The following is a 22629-nucleotide window of genomic DNA, read 5'->3' on the forward strand; positions in this document are numbered from 1 at the left end:
CCGGGGCGCGTCACATGGGGGCGGTGCGCGCTGAGTGCGGCTGCGCCGGCCGGTAGCTGCAGCTGGAGCGGTGGCGTTTGGAGGAGACGCGGTGAGTGTGTGCTAAAGCCGGGTTGGGACTGCGGAATGCCGGTGCCTCAAAGCTTTAACGTTTCTGCGGACCCGGGGTTTCCGTTCTCGGAGTTCCCTGTCTTGGGAAACCGTTTCTCCCTTTGAGAGACGACCCCACTCAAAACCACCTCCCCGCCCCCGCGCCGGGTAGAAGAGATGCCCCATGAATGCTCCCCCCAGAGCCGTCTTGAGGCGCCCACCCTGTCCCTCTTGCCCCGAGGGACGCGTGGCGTCCCTTCTCCTTTCCTTATGGCTCGACCTTCGGAGATGTGGGATCAGTGAAACCTCTCCACCCCTCACCTCCTGACTCCCAACCTTTGTTTCACGTTGTAACTAGTCCTTCTCTCCCAGGGGTGATGGGAGCCCCTTCCGTTATCCAGGGGCCTATATTTCCTTCCTAGCGAGCACCTTGAGTTTCTTCTGCCGCTTTCAAGAATTCATTTCTTGGAGTCTCCTCCTTCAACTCCCCCTCCCCCCGCCCCCCCCCCCCCCACGTCTTCCAAAGAGAAGACAAAGTACAGAGCAGGAACCTTCCCTTCCCTTTTCTCCTTCCTTCATTTCCTCGTCCGCCGTTTGCAGTCTCTCCAGACCCTCCCCTTCTCTTACAAGGGGACCCCCATGCCCAAACTGTCTGCGACTAAGCGAAGTCAAGACTGTTTGACTTCACTAAGGGGTGGCAGGGAAGAGGAACGTCTGGTTGGGATAGTAACACTATAAAAGTAGCTTGGGACACACCTGGCATCTGTTAAGGATGGTGCCCGAGCCCTAAAGGAATGTCAGAAAGCGAATGGGTCTGCGCTGACGTTAGAGGAAACAGTGACTGCTGAGCATGAAGGTTGCCAGACGAGTTAGTGGAACTAGGCTTGTGTCCTACCCCTCTAAAACGGATTGGCATGAAACAGAGTTGAACAGGTAAGTGGAGCTAGCCTGTAGAAGACTTTAACCTGAAGAAGAGTTTGATCTAGATGTGAGTCTGTGATCTAAGGAGTCTGTGAAGCTTCTCGAGCAGGAGGGAGACTCCTTGAAAGGTAGAAACGAATCTGACAGTTGAATGCAGGACACATTGAAAAGGAGGGGGCTTTGAGAGCAGGGAAATCAGCTAGGATGCTGCAAACTAGGTGGGCAGTAGTAAGCCTGTGCTTGGTTCAGTGGTCTTCTTCCCTACGCCATACTGTCCTTTGAGTTTAAATTGATTTTGAGTTGTGCAGGTCAAGATGTATCAGTTGGCAGCTGCTGTTGAACAGTGAGTGCCTTATGGATTCATTCATTCATTTTTTTTTTAATTCCCCCCATCTGGTGCAGAGTGAACCTACAAATATCCCTGGACTGGGTGAGGTGCATTGTAGGCTCGTATTAGGTGTGTCTGAACATTTTGAATCATCTGATTTCTGTCCATTTTTTTATCTAAAGAGTGGAGGAAGGAGTAGATGTATTTGTAAAGAGGGGGAAAGAAAGCCTGTCTGTGTTTCTGTAATGAGAGGTGATGGTTATAAATGTGAAGAATTTCAAGGGATATTGGGGAAACAGCCTCTGTCTCTCCTACCGTTTTTCCTCCGCAGATTCACAGGAAAGACACAGATGTATAGAAGTTGAGAATTGCCACCTTTTGCTGATAATGCCCCAGACCCAGTTTCTAATTTCAGTAAACAGTCCCATATTATATGTTAAGTAGGTACTTTGAAGCCTCCTTTCCAGGGACTCTAAAATTTGGACATCAGAACTTAAGTTTGTGTCCTCATGTTAATTACAAGCCTGTTTTAGGTGAAGGACTTTTATGGTTTCGTCCGGGCCGGGGAACGTATTTCTGCCTTAACCTGTCCTTAATAGTGTTTAAAAAGTGACCCCTGTTCCTGCAGGATTTTCTTTGTGCCAGGAAACAAAATGAAGAACCTACTCAGATATCATTGCCAGTGACGCAGACCTTGTGTTCTTGGGTTTCACCTTAACCCAAGGCATACACTGTAGTGCCTAGGAATAACAACACTGGTCCCCCCCCCCCTTTTTTTTTTCTTGGAGAAGGAACTTTTAGATTTTTCTTGTTGAAACTTTGTGAGAGAAATTTGAAGAGTTTTTTTGCTTGATATCACAGTACAGCTTTAGCCAATATGGATACAAAACTTTCTGTTTCCTTAACGTTTAAGTCTAGGCACTTGCTGGTTATTGAAATAAAGTTGCTCTCAATACACAAGAATTTATGCAGACCCCAATGTTCATCTCAGCACTGTTTATAATAGCCAGGACATGGAAGCAACCTAGATGTCCATTAGCAGACTAATGGATAAGAAAGCTGTGGTACATATACACAATGGAGTATTACTCGGCCACTAAAAAGAATACATTTGAATCAGTTCTAATGAGGTGGATGAAACTGGAGCCTATTATACAGAGTGAAGTAAGCCAGAAAGAAAAACACCAATACAGTATACTAACTCATATATATGGAATTTAGAAAGATGGTAATGATAACTCTGTGTGTGAGACAGCAAAAGAGGCACAGATGTATGGAACAGTCTTTTGGACTCTGTGGGAGAGGGAGAGGGTGGGATGATTTGGGAGAATGGCATTGAAACATGTATAATACCATATGTGAAATGAATTGCCAGTCCAGGTTCGATGCAGGATACAGGAAGCTTAGGGCTGGTGCACTGGGATGACCCAGAGGGATGGTATGGGGAGGGAGGTGGGGGGTGTTCAGGATGGGGAGCATGTATACACCTGTGGCGGATTCATGTTGATGTATGGCAAAACCAATACAATATTGTAAAGTAATTAGCCTCCAATTAAAATAAATAAATTTATATTAAAAAGAATTTATGTAGAGGTACATATTGTCTTTTTCCTCTTCCTCATTCAGTTGATCCTGTCTTGGTAGCTCATTTTTCAGCTTCTCCACCAATCTCATATTCTCTTTTTGGTTGGGGCCTCTTTTGTCTGGACTGTTTTCTTAGTACAAGGAAGGGAATTTTATTAGTGATGTCTTCATTCTCGCAGAGTACAAACATAGCTTCTAGACATAGATCTTGATATACTTATCATATGTGCCCCCGCCATAACTATATAAAGAAGACCATGATAGTTTGCTTTTAAAAATATTTTCTATCCTGTGCAAGAATGACAAAGCCTCCTTTTTAATTCATAAATATAAACAGGAACTGACTAATAAAGGAAATTGTGTTTAAATATCACAAATTTAAGGTTAATTAGTGGCATGAGGTTAACTTCTGGTTCCTTGAACATTGGTTTGCTAGTTGCAGATTAACCATCGATTCCGTTTCCCTGCAAAGCAGGAAGTACTTGGAGATTGTTTTATGGTTTTAGAGAGATTCAAAGAGGCAATTAACAAGAGGTCTCTGGAGGTGTCCTGGGAAGTGCAGATGTTGGCAGCTGGGGACTGGCCCCAGTTCAGCTGCTTGTGAACTTAAGTGAGTAATTTGGGCTTCAGTTTATTGTCTTTTCAGAGTTCCCAGGTGGTCCAGTGGTTAAGACTCCACACTTAAGTGCAGGGGTGCAGGTTTGATCCCTGGTCAGGGAACTAAGATCCTACATGCCATGAGGTGCAATAAAAAATTTAAATAATAATAAAAGAAGATCCTTATTAGCTCTAAGCTTCTACTCTATGAAGACTTTCCGTCCACTGACACTTAAGTATGTCTCTTTCTTATCAAGTGGAATTTATGTCAGACTTACCTTGAATACGTTTAGCATTGGCACAGGGATTCAGGGTTTTGCTCCTGTTCCCACAGTTTAACCTTACGCTGCTGAGCTAGCATTTGTGTTCAGAGGTTTGCTTCATTGAACGCTGCTGGAATACACCTTCAGATTTCATGGGTGGGGTGTGGGAGGGAGTGCAGATGGGAAAAAAAAAAAAAAGAACGGAAACAATGGTATTGACCTATAACACGGGTGTGTGCTTTTTTCTGTGCCAACACATTTCAAAAAGAGATTACGATATACCGTCGCCCCTTGTTGCACGTTTATTCAGCTTTTAAGCAATGATCGGGATAGTTCGAGCTTAAGCCACTACTTCCCAAACTTTATTTTCATACTGTGACATGTGGAAATTACTGTTGTTTCACTGAAGAATAAGACAGCTGTCCCTGGAGCTGTGGCTGTCCTGTCCCCAGCTGGCCATACACAGGCGAGGAGAAGCTCCCTGTGCTAAGGTCCATGCGAAGGGCAGCCTTACACGTTCGAGATCTTCGTCCCAAACTCTGCCTAACTCTCAAGAGTAATGGTATCACTAGTTAGTTTTGTTCTGTTTTTAAACCAAAGCATGTTATATATTATCCCTTGAATCATCGCCCATTTTTACTTGACCATATCTGTTTTGGGGGTTTACATTCTCTTTACTATTATTGTTATGTAAGTTTCAGTTGTACAGCATTATAATTCGACATGTATACCACAGTACCAAGTGATCACTGCCATCAGTCTGGGTGACTGTCGTTATTTTTGCTAAATCTGTGTGTAATCTGTTCTGCGTTCATGTGCCTTTGTGCTCTTGGCCCGTTTAAAGACCATATTTGGGGACTTCCCTGGTGGTCCAGTGGCTAAGACTCTGTGCTCCTAATGCGGGGGGCTGGGGTTCTGGCCCTGGTTGGGGAACTAGATCCCACATGCTTCAGCTAAAGATCCTGCTTGTTGCCATGAAGATCGAAGATCCCACATGCTTCAAATAAGACTTAGCACAGCCAAATAGATAATAAATATTTAAAAAAAAAAAAAAGACCGTACTTGTCTTCAGAAAGTGGCCCATTTTAAAGTGTATGAATGGGTGGTTAACTGATTAAGAGGTGGGAAATGCGTTTGTCATGATACTTTAACCTCATTAGATTACGGGTTGACTTGCTCTGGCTCTTCTGAGAAAATAAGGAATTTCTTTAAGTAGCTTATTTTATGTTTTCCATTATAAAAGTATTATAGAAAATTGAAAATAAAAAAGTAGAGGAGGGAAAATCATTCATATTTCTGTTTTCCAAATACTGTTAATATCATGGTTTTTCTTGCCTTTAAAAAAAAATCATGCATTCTTTCTTAATCATAGAAATTTTCAAACATTTGCATGATAGAAAAGAACTAATAAACCTCATGTACCCATCACTAGCTTCTGGAGCCAACCAACACCCAGGCGAGACTTGTTCTCCATCCCACCGTTAACTCCCAGATGGTTTTGAATCAGATCCCAGAAATAATCGTTTCATCTGTAAACACTTGGGTATGTATCTGCGAAAGATAAGGACTAGTTTTCAACATAACCACAATACTGTCATCACACCTTAAAAAATACGTTCCTGGGTATTACTGAGCAACCGGTCAGTGCACAGGTTTTCCCGTTGGTTTCACTTCCTAACAGTTCATTTGTTTGAATCATCTGGATTCAAGAAGGGTCCACCCATCGTGTGTACACTTTTAATTAGAAGACTAAAACCATATGGGCATTCAGAAGAGATAATGTGAACTGTCCACCTTGCGGATGCTAAGAGCTTGCACTTCCGAGTCAGACAGACTGGGTTTCAAACCAGCTCTGCTGCTTGCTAGCTGTGTAACCCCGTGCAAGTTAATTACGCTCTCTCACTTAGTTTCTTCCTCCTGTCAAATGGAATTAATCTATACCCTAGGACCGCTGTGAGGATTGAGTGAGTCAGTGCAGGTTAAAGCACAGTAGAGCCCCGCACAGAGTTAATGATAAATGCTAGCTCTGTCCAGCACTTAGGATAGCACCAGGTACATAGATTTGTGGAATAAAAATAGAGTAGGTGTCAAGAGCCGAGGAATTTGGTCTAATTCTGCCATTTAGGGGAATCACTTCAAAGTTTTGGACCCCAAATTTCTCATTAGAAAAAGGGACGGAATGAACAACTAGATGATCACTGAAATTCCAGGACTTGCAGGAAATGAGACAGGCATGATATTTTAGAAACAACATGAGCTTCTAAAACAGACTGGGGTTTGCATCTTGCACTTTATTATTTACAAGCATTTAATCTCAGCCTCAGTTTCATCCTATGTGCAATGGAATTAATAATACTAATTTAGTAAAATTGTTGCGATGAGCAAGAAGATAAATATGTCTGGTTCCTAGTGTGTAGTGGGTACTCAGATTATTAGACAGCATTTTATGATTGTAAAACAGGAATGTTACACTGGAGCATTTTCAACATCTTAAGAGCTGTGTGTTTTGTGGCATTTGTATAAATGAAGATGACCAAGTGTCTTATGGCAAATGGAATATACACTGGAAGGGTGAACCTGGAAACTGTGTTTCCAGTACATGGATGATGGAAAATTAAGGGACTATTCAATGCTGTTGATAAAAGCCAAAGGATATGAGGATCCCTGGAGAAATTCAGGAAGGTCTTTGCAACAGATGGTTACTTAAGTAAAATAAACCTGTTTTCTGTTATCATTTGAAAATTTCACAGTGAGTCAAAAATGGCTTTTTTAATTGCAATATATGCAAGCATTATGTTTCAGGCGTGCTACATGGTGATTTGATATTTGCATGTTTTATGAAATCACCACAGTAAGTCTAGTACCCATCTGTCCCCATACAAAGTTACTAGACTGTTATCGACCATATTCCTTATGCTTATATTACATCCCTGTGCTTGATTCATTTTTGTTTTTGCTTTTTTAAATTGCATGTATCAGTGAAATCATATGGTATTTGTCTTTCTCGATTTATTTCACTTAGCATAATATACCCTCTAGATGTTGTCATAGGTGGCATGATTTCATTTTTGTTTGGGCTGAGTAATATTCCATTCACCCATCAATGGACTGTTAGGTTGCTTCCATATCTTGGCTCTTGTAAATAACACTGCAGTGAACCTTGGTGTGCGTGTTATCTTTTTGAATGCGTGTTTTTGTTTTCTTTGGGTGAATACGCAGAAGTGAAATCTCTGGATTATTTGGCAATTCTATTTTTAGGTTTTCGAGGAACTTCCATACAGTTTTCTGCAGTTTACAGTCCTACCAGCAGTGCAGGAAGCTTCCCTTATCTCCACGTTCTCACCAAAATTTGTCATTTCTTATCTTTTTGATACAGCCATTCTGAGAGGTATGAGATGGGATCCCATTGTGGTTTTGATTTGCATTTCCCTGATAGTGATGTTGAGAATCTTTTCATGTGCCTGTTGGCCATCTGTATATCTTCTTGAAGAATGTCTGTTCAGGTCCTCTGCCCATTTTTTAGTCAGGTTGTTTTTTTGATGTGTGAATTCTTTGTATATTTTGGGTATTAACCCTTATCTGATGTGTTTGCAAATACAGTATCTTTTTTTTAAGGAACTGTACTTGACTTTAATTGTGATTGAAGCAAATACAGTCTCTTCTTCCACTCAGTAGGCTGCCTTTTTGTTTTGTTGATAGTTTCTTTCATGTGCAGAGACTTTTCAAAGACTGATGTAGTCCCATTTGTTTATTTTGCTTTTGTTTCCCTTGCCTGAAGGGACAGATCCAAAAAAATTGTTAAGATCAAGGTCAAAGATCTGTCTGTGTTTTCTTCTAGGAGCTTTTGGTTTCGGATCTTACATTTAAGTCTTTAATCCATTTTGAGTTTGTTTTTGTCTGCAGTGTAAGAAAGTGGTTTGGTTTCAGTCATTTGCTAGTTGCTGTCTCCTTTTCTTAACACCATTTATTGACAAGGATGTCTTTTCCCTATTGTGTATTCTTTGTCATAGATTCATTGACCATATAAAAAGATGTCGATTGGATGTGTGTGTGTGTGTATTTATCTTTGATGTTTGGAACATGCTGCATTTGCCCTAATGATATTTTTGGTTTAATGAAAATAACTTACATTAGCTGTTAAAAGGAGAGCTGCACTGTTAACTGACTTAGAAAAGCAAGTCAGTTCTGAGTTTACTGATCCCAGTGTACTGGTCAGCATTTCCCCAACATGCTTGGGAAGAGTCGCCTGAGGAACCTGAAAGCTGCAGCAGGTCACTCTTCTAGGAGTTTGGGCTCAGTGAGGGCTGGGTCAGGGCCCAGGAATCGGTGTCGCCCCCTCGCCCCTGCGCAGGAAGCACCCCTGTGTCTGCACCTCTGCCCCGAGCCCTTCACCGCTGAGCCCGGTGCTCCTGCTCTGCTCGGCCTTCACCTTTGCCCGGTTTTTCGCTTGCCTGTGTTAATTTTTTTTCCAGATGCTCCAAGTATGAATCACATTGTTATCAGCAACATCATCTGTGCACTCAGATGTGTCACTTCCACTTTTCTTATGGAGCCTGCGGTCTTCTTCCTGCTCCCTTCACTGCTCCCTGTCAGTGTCGTTCAGGAATGGGCCTTTACTCTGCTCCGGGCTGGCTCCCATGGCGTCGCATTTCTTGGTTGCGTCCTTATGTCCTAAGAAAAATCTGAAGGACTTTATTTTGCCCACAAACTTGCTTGATAGTTTGGAAGTAGAGTCGAGTCCCAGGCTAGAAGTGATTTTCTCTCGGGGTTTTGAAGGTGTCCTTATACTTCCCAGGGTCTGTAAGTGTTTTAGAGGCATGGAGGTTCACACCCTTTCTGCATACGGTTGTTCTGCTGGCTCGGTTTTTCTTTTCTCCTTCACTGGGAGTTTGAGGACAGTCCCTCCATCCCTGGTGGTCTGGAGTTCCATGATGGTATATCCTGGTGTGGGTCTTTCCTCTTCTGCTGTTCTTGATCCACAGTGGATCCATTTATTCTGAAAATTCGTGTCCTGCAATCCTGGGACATTTTCTTCTATCATTTCTGTGATTTTTCTCCCCGTCTTTTCTTTTCCTTTGATCCTTTTTTATATTGTCCGTTCTTGTCGTATGGATGCAGTAGCTCCAAAGATGGAGGAGGAAATGGCAACCGACTCCGGTGTCCTTGCCCGGAGAATCCCAGGGACGGGGCGCTGGTGGGCTGCCGTCTGTGGGGTCACACAGAGTCGGACACGACTGAAGCGACTCAGCAGCAGCAGCTCCAACGAGGGCCCATCGTAATTTTCTATAAAACATTAAGGTAAACAAAGGAAGAAAAATTGAAAACAAAACCAGAAGGGGACTTGCATATAAGAAAATGTATCCTGTAGAAGCAGGGGCAAGGTCCCAAGAATGCTGTTTTTTGAATTGACGTCAGCATGAAACCAGGATGCTTTAACTTGCCCCAGAAGTTCCTCCTGAAAACTGCTTTTCTCCTTATAAATGAAAATACCCACAGCAGTTCTCTCCAGGTGGGATCACTTGCTCTTTCTACTTCACTGTCTCTTTCGTATTCCCCAGGTGCCTACATGTGACCTGTCCTTTTCTCAGGAAGGAAAGGTGCTCCCCACCCCACCCCACTCCTGTGCAGTGTCCCCCGGCACCCAGGCTGCGCAGCCGTCTGTTGTTGCTCCCTCTGACTCCTCGGTCTTGCACTGACCTCCTTTGCTCTTTATGAAAGTATGTTTTTAGGTCTTCCTAACCTGTTCTGCTCTCAGCTTTTCTCCTCAATTATTTTCACTGGCTGCTTTTTAAGACTGATGCCACCTGCTCTGCAAAGCGGTGCTGTTCAGGCTGTTTCTTCTAAGTCAGCCTAGCCATTCTAGCTCCAGTGGCCCTTGTAGCAGATAATAGCCTCTTTCTGGAGCTTTCAGATTCTAGTTTCAGGTATAAACAATGTTTTTATCTCTCAGTTCATTTACAGATCAAAGAGAATATTTTTCAGTTAATTTTTATTAAGAGAAAAAAATCCTGAAAAGAATACCGGCAGATTTACGGTCATAATGGAGTAGGACATGGCAACCCACTCCAGTATTCTTGCCTGGAAAACTCCTTGGACAGAGGCTCCTGGTGGGTTACAGCCCATGGGGTCTCAGAGTTGGACATGACTGAGCACACACAGTCGTAAGCTTAGCCACTTCCCTTTGTTCTGGCTAATCTGTCATTCTCTCGTTCTTAAGGGATTACTGAAATTGATCCAGGGAAGGTACTCGAAAAAACTGCCCTAAAGTGGAGGACACTTCTTTCAAAATCAATAAGTACTTGCATTAGTGCTTGAGACAGAAAGGGGGAAATAATCACCAATAATCCTATCACCCAGAGCTTATTTCTGCCACTCGGAGACCTCTAACACATGATACGGAACAGGGTGTCAAACGATGCTTTGATCTTTAAGGTTGAAATAGGACTGTCTAAAAGTGTATTTGTGGTTTGAAGGACTGTGTAATGAAACTCTGAGTAGGTACCTCATGGGTCTGAAACACGGGCAAGATCTGGGCTGAAGACACAGATTTGGGAGACATTAGCATTTAGTTGGCATGGTAAGGGCTGGAATAGACGGGTGGGGAGAGGAGGGAGCGGGTAAAGGGGCTGGACTGGAGAGCCTCAGACCCCTGAGGACGGTGCACATTCAGGGAATGGGCAGAGTACAGGAATAGGAGGAAGGCTGGGAAAACACAGCATCCGGAGGAGATGAGAATGGAATTCCGTATTAGACGCTTCCAAAAGGTAAAGGAGGATGAGTCCTAATGATGTCATTGAATTTTACCACAATGATACCTATTTACCATAAAGTATTTCTTGATCTTACTACTACTACTGAGTCGCTTCAGTTGTGTCCGATTCTGTGACCCCATAGATGGCAGCCCACCAGGCTGCCCCATCCCTGGGATTCTCCAGGCAAAAACACTGGAGTGGGTTGCCATTTCCTTCTTCAATGCATGAAAGTGAAAAGTGAAAGCGAAGCTGCACAGTCGTGTCCGACTTGCAGCGACCCCAGGGACTGCAGCCCACCAGGCTCCTCTGTCCACGGGATTTTCCAGGCAAGAGTACTGGAGTGGGGTGCCATTGCCTTCTCCATTCTTGGTCTTACTCAAACACAGTTGTGAATCTCCTGTGTTAATCTGTTCATACATGCATGATAAACTTAGCACAGATGTATTTTATTGGGTTGACTAAAAAGTTCATCTGGGTTTTCCCATACCATGAACAACCTGAATGAACTTTTTGACCAAGCCAGTGTGTGTGTGTGTGTGTATTCAGTTCAGTCACTCAGTCGTGTCCGACTCTTTGCAACCCTGTGAATCGCAGCACGATTCATGGACAGGCCTCCCTGTCCATCACCAGCTCCCAGAGTTCATCCAAACTCATGTCCATCGAGTCGGTGATGCCATCCAGCCATCTCATCTTCTGTCATCCCCTTCTCCTCCTGCCCCCAATCCCTCCTAGCATCAGGATCTTTTCCAATGAGTCAACTCTTTGCATGAGGTGGCCAAAGTATTGGAGTTTCAGCCTCAGCATCAGTCCTTCCAACGAACACCCAGGACTGGTCTCCTTTAGGATGGACTGGTTGGATCTCCTTGCAGTCCAAGGGACTCTCAAGCGTCTTCTCCAACAACACAGTTCAAAAGCATCAATTCTTCAGCGCTCAGCCTTGTTCACAGTCCAACTCTCACATACATACATGACCACTGGAAAAACTATAGCCTTGACTAGATGGACCTTTGTTGGCAAAGTAATGTCTCTGCCTTTGAATATGCTGTCTATGTTGGTCATAACTTTCCTTCCAAGGAGTAGATCAGATCAGATCAGATCAGTCGCTCAGTCGTGTCTGACTCTTTGCGACCCCATGAACGACAGCACTCCAGGCCTCCCTGTCCATCACCAACTCCCGGAGTTCACTCAGACTCATGTCCATCGAGTCAGTGATGCCATCCAGCCATCTCATCCTCTGTCGTCCCCTTCTCCTCTTGCCCCCAATCCCTCCCAGCATCAGAGTCTTTTCCAATGAGTCAACTCTTCGCATGAGGTGGCCAAAGTACTGGAGTTTCTGCTTTAGCATCATTCCTTCCAAAGAAATCCCAGGGCTGATCTCCTTCAGAATGGACTGGTTGGATCTCCTTGCAGTCCAAGGGACTCTCAAGAGTCTTCTCCAACACCACAGTTCAAAAGCATCAATTGTTCGGCGCTCAGCCTTCTTCACAGTCCAACTCTCACATCCATACATGACCACAGGAAAAACCATAGCCTTGACTAGACGAACCTTTGTTGGCAAAGTAATGTCTCTGCTTTTGAATATGCTATCTAGGTTGGTCATAACTTTCCTTCCAAGGAGTAAGCGTCTTTTAATTTCATGGCTGCAGTAACCATCTGTAGTGATTTTGGAGCCCAGAAAAATAAAGTCTGACACTGTTTCCACTGTTTCCCCATCTATTTCCCATAAAGTGATGGGACCGGATGCCATGATCTTCGTTTTCTGAATGTTGAGCTTTAAGCCAACTTTTTCACTCTCCACTTTCACTTTCACCAAGAGGCTTTTGAGTTCCTCTTCACTTTCTGCCATAAGAGTGGTGTCATCTGCATATCTGAGGTTATTGATATTTCTCCCGGCAACCTTGATTCCAGTTTGTGTCTCTTCCAGTCCAGCGTTTCTCGTGATGTACTCTGCATATAAGTTAAATAAACAGGGTGACAGTATACAGCCTTGACAAACTCCTTTTCCTATTTGGAACCAGTCTGTTGTTCCATGTCCAGTTCTAACTGTTGCTTCCTGACCTGCATACAGGTTTCTCAAGAGGCCGGTGAGGTGGTCTGGTATTCTCATCTCTTTGAGAATTTTCCACAGTTTATTGTGATCCACACAGTCAAAGGCTTTGGCATAGTCAATAAAGCAGAAATAGATGTTTTTCTGGAACTCTCTTGCTTTTTCCATGATCCAGCGGATGTTGGCAATTTGATCTTTGGTTCCTCTGCCTTTTCTAAAACCAGCTTGAACATCAGGAAGTTCGCGGTTGATATATTGCTGAAGCCTGTCTTGGAGAATTTTGAGCATTACTTTACTAGCGTGTGAGATGAGTGCAATTGTGCAGTAGTTTGAACATTCTTTGGCATTGCCTTTCTTTGGGATTGGAATGAAAACTGACTTTTCCAGTCCTGTGGCCGCTGCTGAGTTTTCCAAATTTGCTGGCATATTGAGTGCAGCACTTTCACAGCATCATCTTTCAGGATTTGAAATAGCTCAACTGGAATTCCATCACCTCCACTAGCTTTGTTCGTAGTGATGCTTTCTAAGGCCCACTTGACTTCACATTCCAGAATGTGACTCTAGGTGAGTGATCACACCATCGTTATTATCTTGGTCGTGAATATCTTTTTTGTACAGTTCTTCTGTGTATTCTTCTGCTTCTGTTAGGTCCATACCATTTCTGTCCTTTATCGAGCCCATCTTTGCATGAAATGTTCCTTTGGTATCTCTAATTTTCTTGAAGAGATCTCTAGTCTTTCTCATTCTATTGTTTTCCTCTATTTCTTTGCATTGATCGCTGAGGAAGGCTTTCTTACTTCTCCTTGCTGTTCTTTGGAACTCTGCATTCTAATGGGAATATCTTTCCTTTTCTCCTTTGCTTTTCGCTTCTCTTCTTTTCACAGCTATTTGTAAGGCCTCCTCAGACAGCCATTTGGTTTTTTACATTTCTTTTCCATGGGGATGGTCTTGATCCCTGTCTCCTGTACAATGTCACGAACCTCCCTCCATGGTTCATCAGGCACTCTGTCTATCAGATCTAGTCCCTTATCTATTTGTCACTTCCACTGTATAATGACAAGGGATTTGATTTAGGTCATACCTGAATGGTCTAGTGGTTTTCCCTGCTTTCTTCAATTTAAGTCTAAATTTGGCAATAAGGAGTTCATGATCTGAGCCACAGTCAGTGCCTGGTCTTGTTTTTGCTTACTGTATAGAGCTTCTCCATCTTTGGCTATGAAGAATATAATCAATCTGATTTTGGTGTTGACCATCTGGTGATGTTCATGTGTAGAGTCTTCTCTTGTGTATATATATACATATATATATACGTTCACAGCTCCACTTCCCCTAAAGGTGGAGACTTCTCAAAGGTATGGCCCTTAAGGGCATGATGTTAGTCATCTTTGGTGAGACAGTATTGACTTGTGTCTCCACAACATTGACTCTGCAGTCAGCGTCCCTTGTCTACTGTGTAACTGCCATGTGAGTACTAGCAAGCTATTTAATGTCTCTGTTATCTGCGACATCTGTGACATGTAAGGGTGATGGTGGTGTCTCCTTCATAGAGGAGTGAACATTCCCAAAGTGCAGAAAACCATGCCTGGCTCACTGTAAATGCTGCATAGAGTTCGTTGGAGGTGAACTGGATGCTGTAATAATTGTATTAGTTTCAGTGCAGTGCCTGGCATTTAGCATTTAACAGGTATTAACATGAAAATTCAACACCTTGTAATTAATACAATAACTGTCAATTTAAACTGCCAGCATATACAGAATATATGTGGCCCAGGCCAGAGGGAAACCTCAGTGGACTGAGAATTCTCTGCATGTAACTTTATTTTATAAAACAATCTATAGACTTTTTGTAGAGCTACTGTGTAATCTTTGTGTTTTTTTCATGTAATTCGGAAAAAGAAAACTGAAAGGTAACGACGACTCCTGCAGGGCAGGTAAGCATGTTCATATGCGGGAGTGAGCATACCCTGAAACAGCTGAGTGACGCATGTCCCTCACAGAGTGAATTTGGCGTGAAAGAAGCAATACCACACTTTACCTAGTCACCCTGGGGTTTTTTTGTGTGTATTTTTTTTACAGCTCATAAAATTAAAAGTATCAGTTGATCTCTTAGACTTTGAATTAATTCCTGGTGCGTACACACTCATTCATTCAGCAAATATTTAAATATTTACTCCACTGTGTAAACACTTACTGTATGACAGAAACTGAGCTGAGGGCAGGTGTTTTGAAAGGTGAATAAGGTGCTGACATGTAAACGAGGCCTCCGTGGGAAGGGGAGGCTTCAGCGATGGGACGGCGGGGGGCAGAGGTGCTCACCGAGGACAAAGAGCACCTGCCCTTCTAAGGGGAGACTGTGTGAGCTGGGGGCGTGGCTGATGTGTCCCGTGTGGATAGGGCAGGGGGCTGGAAGGGAGGTTGTCGAGAAGACTGCAGAGGCCAGGCCAGGCCAGGTCTTTCCGGCAGGATGAGGTGTTTCATATTAAATACAGAGAAGCCATTGAGTGATTTCTGAGCCATGACTTAATCCAGTTTGTATTTTGAAATCCGTTCTGCTGCTACAAAAGCCTTTCTTCTCTATTTGTAAAATAATTTAGATTTAATATAGTAAATAAAAGTAAGTGATTTTTTTTTTAGTATTTTCTTTTATTATTTATGTGGCTGTGTCAGGTCTCAGTTGCGGCACGTGGGGTCTTAGTTGCGACATGTGGGTTCAACTCCCCAACTAGGGATCCACCCTGCACCCCCTGCATTGCAAGGTGGACTCCCAACCACTGGTCCACTGGGGAAGTTCACAAAGAAACAGATATTTTTAGCCCTAAATACTGACTTCTTTGAGTTGTTTACCAGAAAGAGTTCTTGCATTAAGAATCCACCCTTAAAAATCAGTTTAGGCACTTCACTGGTGGTCCAGTGGTTACGATTCTGCAAGCTCAATGCAGGGGACCTGGGTTCAACCCCTGGTCAGGGAACTAGATCTCACATGCCACAGCTAAGACTCAGCACAGCCAAATAAATAATCAGTTTACATCTTAGATATCAGAAACTTGAGTTATAAAAATAAGATGATATATATCTAAAAATGTTCAGTTAGTGTTGGAGAGCGTTCTTAAAACTTGAGGTCTGAAATCCTTTTGCCTGCTGGAATCAGATTCCCTTCAACCCCTGTTCTGTTAGTGTATCTGAAAAGCGATATAGTCTGAATGTTGATTTACCGTGCACACAATTTCCACAGGAATTTGCCTTTTCCCACTTGTTCCATTTTAAAAAGAAGTCAGCCTTTTATGGTCCTGACTGCCTTAAAAGCAGTAATAGGATGTTTCTTTTAATTGGAAATGCTTTGTCTGTTGCACAATAAATTTCTTTCTTGTAATTGTGATCATGAGCAACATCTTACATTTCAGTTAGTTCATTCAGGAAGTATTTGCTCACCCGCCCTGTGCCAGGCACTGGTCTGGGATCTGAGGATGCTTGTGAACTAAACTGAGATCCCTGCCCTTTGAGGGGTTTGTATTCCAGTGGGAGGAGGTGGATGGCAATTAATAAGCATAATTAGTATCTTTATTATACTACTAATAAATATAATTAGTGTGCTGGGGGTAGTACATGCTATGAAATTGTAGAGCAGCTGGTGCAGGGAGTGAGGAGGCTGCAGCTTTAAATACAGTGATCAGGGTAGCATCATTGAGAAGGTCTGAGTGGAGCAAAGGATTGGAAACATGTACAGATGGGGGATGGGGGTGAGCAGATCCAGGAAAAGGAACAGTCCACACAAAGAAAGGCCCCAGGCCAGAGTGCTCCAGGCCTGTTTGCGGAAGAGTGGAGAAACCTGCAGGTCTAGAGGGAGGGAGGGAGTTCCTCTGCCTTTTAGGAACAGGCTTCTCAGTCAAATTCAAAAAGTTCATATGCCAAAATAAATGAGTAAATTAGGGAAAGAGTTTTCATCCTGTGAACGCTCTGCAGGTGGTAATCTATAAATACCCCAACTCATGTCTTAACTTGAATTAGGTAATTCCTAAGTAACACAAAAGTTTCTTAAATTCATTTCATAGGGCAGCTAAGCAAACAAAAGAATCTCTTTTTCTTCAAATAAGAAACTGATGTTGGATCACAAGCTCATATGAACTAGCATTTAGTAAAAGGTGAAAATTTACCCTTCCAATGAATAGATTTCAAAAGCCAAAGGCTTTGTTTCGTAGCAGAGATTGGCAAAGGCGCACTTGTCTCAGAGAGGGGCGGTGATGGAGGTGAAGATTGGGCCGAGTCTGAGGGGACTTGAGAGCAGATTTGGTTGCCTCCCTTCTTTCTTTCAAGCTCAGTAGCTCCAGATTCTTTTATCATTTTTATTTGGTGATCTATGTTTTCTGTTCTTTAACTCAGTGAGATTTTCCTTGTGTTTCTTAAGTTGGCAGCCTAAATCAGGTACACTGCTTGTATAAGGGCCTGTTCCCCAGCCAGGTCCGGCTGCTGGCTGCTCAGAAATCAGTACTTGAGAGACAGATGTTGGTGGAAAGGAAAATTACTGCTAATCAGAATGCTGGCAATATGCAGATATGGTAGGCTCAGTGTCCCTCCAAAAACTGTCTCCCAGGATTCTGCTTGGCCATGAAAGCTTTTAAAGGGAAAAAGGAACTCATCTCGGTTAATCCTTGAGATAGAGATGCAGAACCCTCCTCCTACTGTGTGCAGTCTTGTCTCCCCCACCCCACCCCACCCCACCTCCGGCTCTGCAGCTTGAAGGATCTTGGTTCCCTGGCCAGGGATTGAACCTGGGCCGCCGCAGTGAAAGCACCAAATCCTAACCACTGAACAACCAGGGAATTGCTGTGGTTTTTCTTCAGATGCTGTCCTGTTCACAGTGTGTTCCTGGGAAAGCTGAAGGAGAAGCTTGGGAGGAGATCTAGTCATCTGTTAGTTACTTATTCTTAATTTCTACTCCTTTGATCTACAGAAAGATCCAAGAGATCAGGATTAGGCAAGGTGTTCTGTGGTCAGAAGATTTGAAGGGTGTGCTGGGGCCAGAGATGAGTAGAGAATGGGGATGCCTGATCTAAGAGGGGCCTCCTGCAGAGAGCTCTCTCCTGCCAAAAGCTGCTTCCGTATCCCCACCTGTGAGAACATCCTTCTATTTCTGTGGGATCATGGGTGAAGGTCTGACTTCTGCTGACATGCAGTGCCGTATCCTTAGAGCAGAAGATGTCCACGTGGGTCTGTTGGTGACGGTACTGTTGCCTATTTACATTAACAAGCAGAACAAGCTGATGAGCAGTGGGGTTAATCCCATTTTCTTAAGGTCATTCCTTGGAGCTGTTCGCCATAGACTCAGTACTGCTCAAGATGGAGCCGTTTACGGCACAGCTGCAGTCTGGTTTGTACAAGACCTCAGGAATGTGCAGCCCACACCGCATCTATGGCTCTATTGTCCTAGTCTCCAGCTGCCTGAGCCTGCTCCTGTGACTCATTGAGGCATGGGAGACTTCAGCTTCTCTACAAGCAGTAGGCAGGCACTTTTGTCCTTGGGTAGGTGGGGGCAGGGGTTTAGGCACAGGGTTCTGCTCCTTTCCAGTCCTAATCAATGACTGATACAGTAGAATATTGTCAAAGTCACACGCGTATCAAGTGTATTATATTGGTGTGTATATTCCGTATCACTTTTGTTTCAGATGCATGGTACTAATTGTAAAGAAGCAGCCTTAGTTTATCCAGTGAGATACTTGAGGTGTTCCAGCTATGTGTGTGTGCTAAGTCTCTCAGTCGTGTCCGACTCTTTGCAACCTCATGGACTGTGGCCCGCCAGGCCTCTGTCCATGGGATTCTCCAGGCGAGTATACTGGAGTAGGTTGCCATACCCTCCTCCAGGGAATCTTCCCGACCCAGGGATTGCACCTGAGTTCTTATGTCTCCTGTATTGGCAGGTGGGTTCTTTACCACTGGCTTACCTGGGAAGACAGGACTGATGTTTTCTCCTGTTTCTGAATTTTATTTTTCAGAGTATCCTTTTGTGGTTTCTTAAACTTTTTTCTTACTGATTCCTTTCCCCATTTGTCATGGTTGTTTCGTAGTTGAGTCCTTTCTGCAAAATTGCTGTTCATTGTTTCTGGCTCAGTTTCCTATGAGGTTGAAGCTGAGGTATGATCACTAAAGAAAATGCTAAGACGCACAGGTCTTTGACTTTCTGAAGCAAAACATTCTATGTTCATCTCTCAGTAAAAAAGGAAAGCGATCCAGATTAGCATAACTGAGAGTTAGAAGGGGCCTTAAAAAATTGGCAAGGCCTTTTTTCCCTTTTTAAAAAATAGAACTCTGTGCATCACCCCCAGATGTAATTGCTCACCCTCTTTTTCTTTAAAAGGAAATGCCACGACCTCTTTAGGCCTCCAGTTGCACTGCCATCCCGAGTGGGAAGTTCAAGAGCGAATGTTTTGTAGACGTTTGATTTGTTGAATGACAGGATAAAAAGATTGAATGCACTCAGAGCAAGCTTAGTCCTAAATCTCTCTTGATTGGATATTTTGAGAATTGAGTTTTAAACATAAGACCCCAATTTTTTAATGCATTCTATCAGTTTAAGACACCATGCAAAGACAGGTCTACTTTGTTTATCTTTCTTATATTCTGTCCTCGGTTTGGTTTGAGATTGGGTTTGGGTTACATGGCCACAATATGGGGACCTCTGAGATGTCTAACCTGGTGTTGACACTTCACTTAATCACTATTACCATCCAGCTACACGCGAGGTTTTTAATTGTAACATTTGCCAAGCTGTATGTCAAAATGCAACTTAAATTTTTTTTTTTTTCCAAAATCAGTGGTGTTTAAGTCATGACAGGAAAGTCTTCCCTTTAAGACTTGTCAAATTTCCAACTCCGAGAGAGATCCTCTATAATGGTGACAGCTTGTTGGCCGCCCGGACTTGAAGGAATCTGCATCTGTTCGCTGTCCTTTTGTTCTCGTGAGAAGGAAGCAGTTGAGGGTACGGTCATTCATAATTCATCTGCCTTATTAGGAGGACGATGTCAGTTTTTAAGGACTGGCTAAAGTGTCCAGTCTTACCCTTGAAGATTTATTTACTCTCATTTTTAATGAATTGCCTAGGTCATTTGTGATAAATTTGTTTGCACGGTCATACTACTTGGATGTGGAAGATTTTTTCATTGAATATTTTTAAAACCTCCTTGTTTAGCATCATGTGTCATTGTTTTCAGCATGTATCTTCTCAGAAACTTCACAGGAGGGAAAGCAGTGACGCAGAAGGAATCTATCAGTTATCATCCTTTGCACAGTAAAACCATCGGCATCCATCACCAGCTTCTGCTTCAAATCAGATTTTAATTCGGATGTTCCATTACTCCTTCTTGAAACAGTTTTGTTCCCTCTACATGCTGTGTTACTTTGGTTTTATAATCGAAAATAACTGATAAAAACAACATCTGAGCTCTTGAGCCCGGAATATCAGTGTAGTTTATTTTGGGATTTGAGTTTAAAGGCTTTCTAGAATTTGAGATTATACCTCTCAATCCCGAAAGTCTTCCCAGAAATCCTGTATCTTATGAGTTCACTCTCACATTTTTCATTGCTGGGTCATTGTTTACTGGTGAAATCCCAAGAATAAGTAGTATGAATCTGGCATTTTATCAGTGACTGTATTAAAGCAAATTTCCAGGAAATGAGTGTGATACAGGTCTCATCTGACAGAAGGGAGAGGGTGTTGGTCACATGCAATTTAGGGATAAAAGTAGGAGCAAAGTAAGTTAACCAGAGGTAGAGGAAGACTGGTGCACACAGAGGAATCACAGCGAGGCACAGCTAAATACAGTTCATGTATATATATGTATATAAAATTGGGGTATGTTGCTTTACAACGTCGTGTTAGTATCTGCTCTGTGACTCTGTGAATCAGCCTTGTGTGTACATATGTCCTCTCCATCCTGCACCTCCCTCCCGGCACCCGCCCCCCACCCCTCTAGGTGGTCGCAGAGCACAGAGCTGAGCTCCCTGCGCTATGCAGAGGGCTCCCACTAGCTCCCTGCTTTAATCCGAGTCAGGTATGTGTGTCAGTTCCAATCTCCCACTTCATCTCCCGCCACCTCCCGTGTCCACATGTCCTCTCTCTGTGTCTGCATCTCTGTCTCTCTTCCTGCCCTGAAAGTAGGTTCATCTATGCCATCTGTATAGATTCCACGTACAGTTCTTTTTTTTTTTTAATTTTATTTTTAAACTTTACAATATTGTATTAGTTTTGCCAAATATCGAAATGAATCCGCCACAGGTATACCCGTGCTCCCCATCCTGAACCCTCCTCCCTCCTCCCTCCCCATACCCTCCCTTTGGGTCATCCCAGTGCTCCAGCCCCAAGCATCCAGTATCATGCGTCGGACCTGGACTGGCGATTCGTTTCATACATGATATTATACATGTTTCAATGCCATTCTCCCAAATCTCCCCACCCTCTCCCTCTCCCACAGAGTCCATAAGACTGACCACGTACAGTTCTTATATATCAGTTCCATTTTTGTGTGTGAATGAGAAGGATGAGAATGGCAACTTGGTTCTATACAAAACAGATAGGATAGGCTGCAGTCTCCGATAGAACTGAATTCATCACTGCCTTAACCTGTGTCAGTGAACTGTTAATTGCCCGCAAGCTTGTTGGATGCCCTCTTGTAGTACCTTACACTGCCTGTCTCTTCCTTCCTTCCTTCCTCTCCCATAGTTTCTAAAAAAACAGATGTGTTGGAATTAGTCCAAAAGCCACAATCAGAGGGGCTTGGTTTCTCCCAAATCAGAGGATGACTATCTTTCCCCTTAGAAAGCAGTTAACCCTTTTCTGTGTTTATGCTGGAGAAATGAGCCAGTCTATTCCAGTCACAGTTCTGTTTGTTGATACTTTTAAACAGCAAAGGGTAAAGCTTGCTACAAATATAACTGATCTTTTAGACCAAGCAAGGACCTCCTTCGCTAGCTAGTCATTTGTACATCTTTTGTATCTAGGCAAAAATGTCATGATTAGAACTTTTCTCTTAATTTATTCCATCCATTTGTATCTGAAAATGTGTTATTCTGAGTTCATTGTGCATGTCAGTGGTTCGTTAGAGCGGAAGACCACACACTAGAAGCAGAGGGAGACCCCCAGATCAGCATGAGGAGAGCAGGTGCAAGACCCCACTGTCATCCCTCTGTGGAAAAAGAAGCCATATTTTGCCATCTTTCTAGAACCAAAATGCTGTGAAAGCAGGGACTTCTGGAATTCTTTCATGTTTTCAAATCTATAACTGCTATCTTAGGTAATCTTAATTTCATTCATATAGCCAATTCTTTTTCTTTTTTCCTTTTTCCATATCTCTTACTGGATTTTTCCTAGAACACTGGCCTCAATTTTTCACTTTTTCATCCACCAGATATAAGCATCCTATTTCTTGCCAAGCTGACATATTTTGAAGTAAAAGTATCCTATCTGATATGAGGATTTAGGCCTTAAAATTTTTGTTAATAAGGTTACTTGTCTTGGCATTTGATGAGCATCTTTTATTTTGTTGAACTCTGTTGGCCTTGAAGGATTTTTCAGTAGCTTGGCAGTAATTGGAGTAATGAAGACACCGGCCTTTGTTTTCTTATGGCAGAAAAGCTTTTCCCCACCTCTGCTAAGTCCCACTGAAATGACAACTCCAGTGGCAATCACTCAAAGAAATTAATGTGTGAACTAGTTGATGCATGTTAGGAATTCTGTGCAAGATTTTCACAATCAGAAGTTCTTTAGCAGTAGCTGCACATTGTTTAGGATAAATGCTAGAGTTATTTTTTCTGAAATTGCACTCTAGAAGGAATAAGATATGGCTTATGCTTAGATGTCACTGGGATGTACATGTAATATTGTATCATATGAGACATCTTTCAGACTGAAGAAAAAATGTTAGAAGACAGAATGAGTATGTGATCAAATATAATATGGGCATATTGAATTACTTTGCATTTAGTTCCTAAGTAAAAGGACCCAGAACATTCCAGTAACAACTTGTCAAGAGCTGTTGGCCATATTTAATTCTCATAAAT

General features: G+C 42.9%; 1 protein-coding gene across 3 annotated transcripts in view; it reads left to right on the plus strand.

Moving 5' to 3' along the window:
- Nucleotides 1-38: 38 nt before the first annotated feature.
- FAM118B (family with sequence similarity 118 member B) overlaps nt 39-22629 on the plus strand; it is a 48842-nt gene continuing 26251 nt past the window's right edge. For 2 of the 3 annotated variants that reach the window (NM_001015677.2, XM_024987272.2), the window contains 1 exon segment: nt 39-91. The gene's annotated coding sequence lies outside the window, so the exon portion shown is untranslated. 3 annotated transcript variants of the gene reach the window in all.

This window comes from Bos taurus, chromosome 29 (assembly GCF_002263795.3).
Source record: "Bos taurus isolate L1 Dominette 01449 registration number 42190680 breed Hereford chromosome 29, ARS-UCD2.0, whole genome shotgun sequence".
Lineage (NCBI taxonomy): Eukaryota > Metazoa > Chordata > Mammalia > Artiodactyla > Bovidae > Bos > Bos taurus.